The 6,947-nt window shown below is 47.4% G+C and overlaps 1 long non-coding RNA gene across 1 annotated transcript; it reads right to left on the bottom strand.

The window, feature by feature from the left end:
• Positions 1-531: 531 nt before the first annotated feature.
• On the bottom strand, positions 532-5,281 carry LOC112531723. The gene is made up of 2 exons (XR_003073637.3): positions 5,128-5,281; positions 532-2,615 (listed from the first exon to the last, which is right to left on the bottom strand). It is a non-coding gene; the product is annotated as an uncharacterized LOC112531723 (long non-coding RNA).
• Between the last annotated feature and the right edge of the window lie 1,666 nt (positions 5,282-6,947).

The following is a 6,947-nucleotide window of genomic DNA, read 5'->3' on the forward strand; positions in this document are numbered from 1 at the left end:
AGGCCTGGGGGCAGAACAGCAAGCCGTGCCTAGCTGGATCTTAACATTCGCATTGCTGGGCTCAGTCTGAACATCTCAGGCAGCGATATTTCTGGCCAAATCTGTGAAAGGAACAGCTGTGCTCACAGGGACAGCCAAGGGAAGGGCTTCTGTTCTGAAAAGCCTTCTGAAAGCATGGGCTGAGACTCTTGGGGTGGGTGTCACAGAGCCACACAGAGCTGGCGTAGCTGAGCTGAGCTGGACCACAGCCATCGTTTCCCCATCCTTTCTTAACATCTGGGGAGAAACGTCTGAGCAGAGGGGTTCCCATATTAAAACAAAGCTTTTGCAAATGCACCATTTTCAGGCTGTGCCTCCAGCCTGCCTCAGGCCCGTGAGCAGACATACCATGCGAGGGGGAAGTGCTGCATTTTGGGGAAGTGGTGGCTAAAACAGCACGGGAGTGTTTTTGGTTGTGGTTGTGTTCTGGTGGTGCAAGTTTTAATTGCCTCACTGTTAACATAAACAATTCTCAGAATGTAACTCCGGGTCTTTCTCATCAAATACAATTTATTTTGCTTTAGGATCATCATTGTATCCAAGAGAGAACTGGGAAATCAAGGTGCTGCTCTGGAAACGTCCTCAAGCAAGGAAATTCCTCCTCTATGTCTCTCGTCTGTTAAAACTTCATTTTAACTCTGAAAAGTCAAGTTTTGCTTTCCCAAGGCCCGATGATGCCTCAGACTTCATCCCATCTATTTGAAAGCTGAAGTTTCAGCCTGACAAACCTTCAGGCCATCCCACTCACCCACCGCACCTTGTTTTAACAGCTACCATGCCCCAACCAACCTGCAGTTTTTCTCTTCACCTTAATTCCAGGTGTAACTGGGGAACATGAGCTTTTGGTGCTCTCCAGAGAGAGACAGCCTTTGGGTGCAGCAAGACCACTGTGTATCATCTTCTGCAAGAAGCAAAGAAAATGACAGATCAGTGGTAGGCAGAGTGGTTTCTCTTCTTGTTTGCTATTGTTTCGCTTGGTTTCATAACATTGCCTTCTTCACTGGCTGCAGTGGAGAGCAGTGATTTTGTGGGGTTGGCAGCTCAGGAACTGTGTACACAGGTCAGGTCTTGGATCTCCACAATAGCTGCAGTGTGTTCATTCCAAAGAGCACTGCGCAACTGGGGCTCAGAGATGAGGGTCCATTTTCCCTCTGTTTCAGAGTCATTCCTACCAGAACCTACCCAGTAGCAGCACTGGGCCTCCCAAGGCAGCCAGGGCTCCTGTAAATCAGTACAGCCTGTCCACAGCAGGACCAGAGAGTGCTGCTCTCCCCACCCAAGATGTTGTATACAATTTCTTTACGCATCTTTATGTAGAAAAAAATATACATTGATGAAACGCACTGGTAGCAACAGAACGCTACAGAGAAATACAACTGTGTTCTGCAAGTTGTCCCTAGCCATACAAATGAATTTTATGTGGAGGGTAGTGTGGAGTTTTGCTAGGCTTTAGAGGGCAAACACGCATTTATTTCTCCCAAAGGTAAAATGCATTCTTCTGCCTTGCTCATCATTATTTTGTGACTGAGACAGTTCACAAGAGATTAGAGTGAACTTCTTCACACACATTTTACTTAATAGGATTCTTAGCTTTAAGATTGCTGATTAAATATATGGCATAGTCCCTGTGAGTTCTTTGAGAGCTGCCAATCTTGCAGTGCGTAAGTGGGAGTATGCAGTATAGAGAGAGACGTTGCATGTGGTCCTCAGGGACACGATTTAGCAGTGAGCTGTTAGGGTAGTATGGTTGTGGTTAGACTTGATGATCCTGAAGGTCTTTTCCAACCTGAGCAATTCTATGATTCTGTGATGATTCTATGTGTCCATGTGTGACAGTGTTTAACTGGATGCAGAAACTTGCAGATCTGTACTGCTTTATTCATGAAAATAAGAAGTTGATCTGTCTGATCTGCCAAGAAAACCAGCTACTAATTACTAGAGTGATGCTCTTTTCATGGCTGAGTAACAGAGCAGTTATACTTGGAGAAGATGGAAAAGTGGTACACCAGTCACTGCCTGGGCTGCGAGAAGTCCTCTAGTGTTTTCTGCCTTGCCAGAACATTGCTGCTAAGAGAAATCAGAGTTATGTGTCAAGCATAGGAATCAATCTTGTCATTTACAAAAAATCAGCCTAGCAAGGGGGCCAGATTCCTCCTTCACTTTACACCCAGAGGTGTAACGATGCTGGTAAAAAGCCTGCTGCAGGCAACAGCAGTCTGTATGCTAACCATCTTCAGTACCATGCAGCCTCTTTGGCCAAGACTGCTTCTGCCCAAGCACTCAGCTAGCTCCTTACAAGTATCCATGAAATCTGCTGAGCAGAGTCCTGGGCTCAACGTGCCATTTCCATCATAGATGCCACAGTCCTGCAAACTGGCCATGTGGTAGAAAAAGGACTGAGGTGCTCCAAGATAGCTCAGCAAAATCCAGCTCGTCCCACTGACAGTAGGCCACTCACTGAGGCACTTTTGTTTCATGCTCTTCCTTCTTCCCTTCCAACGCATAAAAGATGTGGAGTTATTGAAGCAGGTCCAGAGGAGGGCCACTAAGATCATCAGAGGGCTGGAGCACCTCTCCTGTGAAGAAAGGTTGAGGAAGTTGGGCTTGTTCAGCTTGGAGAAGAGAAGGCCCTGTTGGAGGACCTCATTGCGATCTTCCAGTACTTGAAGGGAGCTTACAAGGAGGAGACAAAGTGACATTTTACATGGTCTGATAGTGGTAGGACAAGGAGGAACGGTTTTAAACTAAAAGAGGGGAGGTTTGGACTAGATGTTAGGAGGAAATTCTTTACTCAGAGAGTGATGAGGCACTGGCTCAGGCTGCCCAGAGAAGCTGTGGATGCCCCATTCCTGGAGGCATTTAAGGCCAAGCTGGATGAGGCCCTGGACAGCCTGATCTAGTCATTGGTTCTAATATTTTATGATTCAGCCCAGAGGCTTGATTTGGGATAGAAGTAAAGACAGAAACTCACTCAAAGGCAGTGTGAGAATGCAAATGCCAGATATTCCCCCACCCTCAAACTCTACAAGAGAGGAAACTGCTGCAAAACTGTAATAAAGGGTTCTGGGGTGTGTTTCCATCTTTTGGGAAAGGAGAAGTTGGAGAGAGATCACAACCTCTTCCTCAATGTACCAAAAAAAAAAAAAAAAAAGAGAGACTGCTGCCAATTTTACCTCCATGGCCACTTTGGATGAGGGGGAAGGCTGCTGCTTCAGCAGTCCAGTGATAGCCCTTCAGCTGCAGCTAGCAAATGTCATTTTTTGCACAGCAAATCCCCCAAGCACTTGTTCTGTGTGTACATGTGCATATCATGGGCTGTCCCTGCTTTGACTGTAATGGAACTTGGCATGTAAATGTGAACATACGTATAAATTTTGGAAGCCACATCCTTGCTCTTTATCTGAGATGTTTATGCCTCCCCAGATATGGGTTTCCAGAGGGCTGATGGCCAGGACTGTGAGGCAGAGCTCAAAGGCAACGAGGCTGATCAGGAGTTGAGTTTACAGTATGCATATCACCTGCCACCAGTCTCAGAAAACAACTCCAACTCCAGCACAGTTTCTCCTTTAAAGATTGGATAATGTTGGTTTTTGTTGTTGGGGTTTTTTGTTTTGTTTTGTTTTGTTTTGTTTTGCTTTGCTTAACTAGGCCTTTTGGGGCTGTGTAGAACTGAACTGGCCAAGGGACACCCAGCTGATTTCTCATGGAAAAAAGGCTGTGATTTTTATGGCCAATAATAATAATAATAATAGTCACATTTAAGTGTTTTTTTTTCCTTCTGTCCCAAATTGAAATAAAAACATGTTTAAGGAAGCAGCTACCAGGAGAACATACACTGATTTTCTGACTTCACCTCTGCTTCCTGGGTAGGTAAAGAGCAAAAAAGCCTACAAACTTTTTTTTATCTTAACTTTTTATCATTAGAAACCTGGAGAACAAGCTATGAAGCTCAGAAGCTCTAGCAGGAGGTTGAACAAAGTGACCCCGAGATGCTCCATAGGTAGCTCCCATCATTACTGCATAGTGGTAAGGGACTTCTTTGTAAGTCTCTCTGCTGTATTCCCCACTCCTAACAGGGATATCATTTCTCCTTCATATCCTCCTAATGGGCATATTCATCATTCCTCATGAATATGAGCTTAACCTTTTCACTTTTTCAGTGCAAATGCCAGGAACCCTTTCTGAGGGACCTGTCTTGCATGTCTCTGTGCTTGAAAAAAAAAATAATAATGAAGAATATGTACAGACAGCTGACAGAGGAAGTCTAGCTGAATTTTCAGAGAAAAACAAAACTGAATTAGGGGCCTCTAATAATAACACTTCCACATTTCTTTGTGATTTTTTTTCCTGTGATGTTCCAAGACAAAAATCAGTTCATCTGAAAAAAACAGCACTGGATGAGGCTGAGAGTCAGCTGCCCAGTGTGCAGGATGGCCATGAGGACACTCTGTGCAGGGAGATGAACAGTATGTAGAGTGCATCATCTCCCCACCCGCAGTGCTGATACCCATTGACTTCCATCACAGCACCTCCACCTGCCCCAGTATCACTGCGTGCTACATCACTTATGCCACTGCCTCTGCAGCAGGGGGTTGTGGGGCCAGAGATAAGGGCAAGAGTGTGTGGCCTCCTGCCACAGGAATGGGCAGTGCTGTACAGGGAGCAACACCTCATCCTTGGCCCCATCCTCCCCTGCTTGCACCAGAAGCTCTCTGCCACCTGCAGGATCCACCGGTGGCAGGTTAGTTCTGCAGAGCACCTCTTCCTGTGCCGCCTGTGCCTGCTAGACAGGGATGCCATGCTCCAGTGTGCACAGCCTTGCATGGTCCATCACCACACCGCCCGTCGATCAGCTCATCTACACCATCATCAGCCACAGCAGCCAGGAGGCGTGGGTGCTGTGGTGCTTCGAAAACAAGGGCACTGCCTGGGGCAGGAGGACAGCCCCGCCGCTGCCTCCCCACAGGGGACCCTCACCCCCAGAGCCAAGCCCTCCAACAGTTTCACGGGTCCAGACATGGAGGAGCTCCCCAGCACACCCAGTGCAGTTCTTCACAGAGGTGGTGGAAAACTCCCACCTACACCTACCCATGGTGGTATTTGCCATCACTTGAGTTAGCGCTGCTCTGTGCTCTCCCCGTGCCCCGATGTCAGCTCGGGCAGAGCGGATCGCACACCGCTCTTGCGGGGCCGGGCCTCTCGGCGGACCACAGCCGTCCCCATGATGGCGTGGGGCAAGGGGGGGCCGCAGGGCGGGCTGGGTCGGGCCGCGGGTGGGACGTGGTTGTTGTAGTCAGCGTAACGCGGAAGTGCTGCCTGTAATGCCAAATAAAACATGGGCTGATGGGCTCGGACGTCCTGCGTGCCTCAAGATGGCAGCACGGCACCGCCGGCGGACCGCAGAGTCAGGTTCCCGCCATGACGGTGCCTGTGGTGGCAGAGGTGGCAGCGCCGCTCGCTTCCATGGGCCTCCTGCAAACAAACACTCCGCGTGTCGCCTCCAGAACCGGGCGGCTACATCGCTGAGAGATGGTCCCTGATGCTGTCAGCTCCGGCTGACCTTAGCCACCCACCGGCACAACAGCATCAGCTGCTAGGCTCCCCTTTCCTGGTGCAGGCACAACCCTTCAACCCTTCAGTCTTTTCTTGACCTTAGTAGGCAGATTCCCCTTTCCATAACCCAAAAGTGAAAATGGTACCAACACGATTTTGACCTGAATCACCAAGTTTCTTTCTTGTAACTGTACTTCCGAATAAGTTAGCGGCAGGTCTCTCACCAGCTTCAGTCAAATTGGGATTCACAGAACCGTACGGGTTGGAAGGGACCTCTAGAGATCATTGAGTCCAGCTCCCTGCTAAAGCAGATTCCCTACAGTAGGTTACATAGGTAGGCATCCAGACAGGTCTTGAATATCTCCAGAGAAGGAGATTCCGCAGGCTCTCTGGGCAGCCTGTTCCAGTGCTCTGTCAACCTCACTGTAACAAAGTTCTTCCTTGTGTAAACTGGAACTCCCTGTGTTCCAGTTTATGTCCATTGCCCCTGGTCCAATTTGCTGCGCACCGCTGAAAAAAGCCTGGCCCCTTCCACTTGACTCCCACCCTTTAGATATTTACAAGCATTGATAAGATCCTGTCTCAGCCTTCTCTCCTCCATGCTGAACAGCCCCAGGTCTCTCAGCCTTTCCTCGTAAGAGAGATACTCCATGCCTCCAATCATCCCTATGGCCCTCCACTGGACTCTCCCTGTCTTTCTTAAACTGACGAGCCCAGAACTTGACACAGTGAATTCAAATGCTATGCAGCAGGAAAGCCTTCAACTGATATGATGTTAATTTAGACTTTGAACCACTGGTTGGCACCACTGTTAATTTTTCTATACCTATTTCTATGCCTATTTTTAGCCCAATTTCATGAAGAAACAAGGCCATAGTGGCCATACTACCCTTGTATGTCCACCTGACTGAATCTCATTCATTCTTCAAGTCCCAGTAACTTTTGATAGTGTTGGCCAATTTCAACCATTGAGCTACAATTACATTCCTACCTGCAATCAGACTGGCAGGCAGGCAAAGCTGCTAGAAGGAGGTGTCAGCTGGTCTGTACCATTCCAGTCTACATAAAAAACAGTAGCAAATCTGAAAGTCTTGGCACCCAAGGTACTTACATAAAAAACTATTCATATTGTAAAAGTTTAACAATTAGTATCATAGCATCTGCCTTAATTATTATAGATATTGATGTTGTTTTAAGGGTAAATCCTTAGGATCTACCTGTTTGTGCTCTAGTCATAAGAGGAAACGACTCTATTCTTTCCCAAACATAGGATAAATAAGACAGTTTCACTGCTTCTTTTCTTCTCTTAAAACAGAAGCATCCAGAATGAGAGTTTTGTTTTCTTACTACTTTTC

The sequence above is a fragment of the Gallus gallus genome, chromosome 2 (assembly GCF_016699485.2).
Source record: "Gallus gallus isolate bGalGal1 chromosome 2, bGalGal1.mat.broiler.GRCg7b, whole genome shotgun sequence".
In the NCBI taxonomy this organism is placed as follows: Eukaryota; Metazoa; Chordata; class Aves; order Galliformes; family Phasianidae; genus Gallus; species Gallus gallus.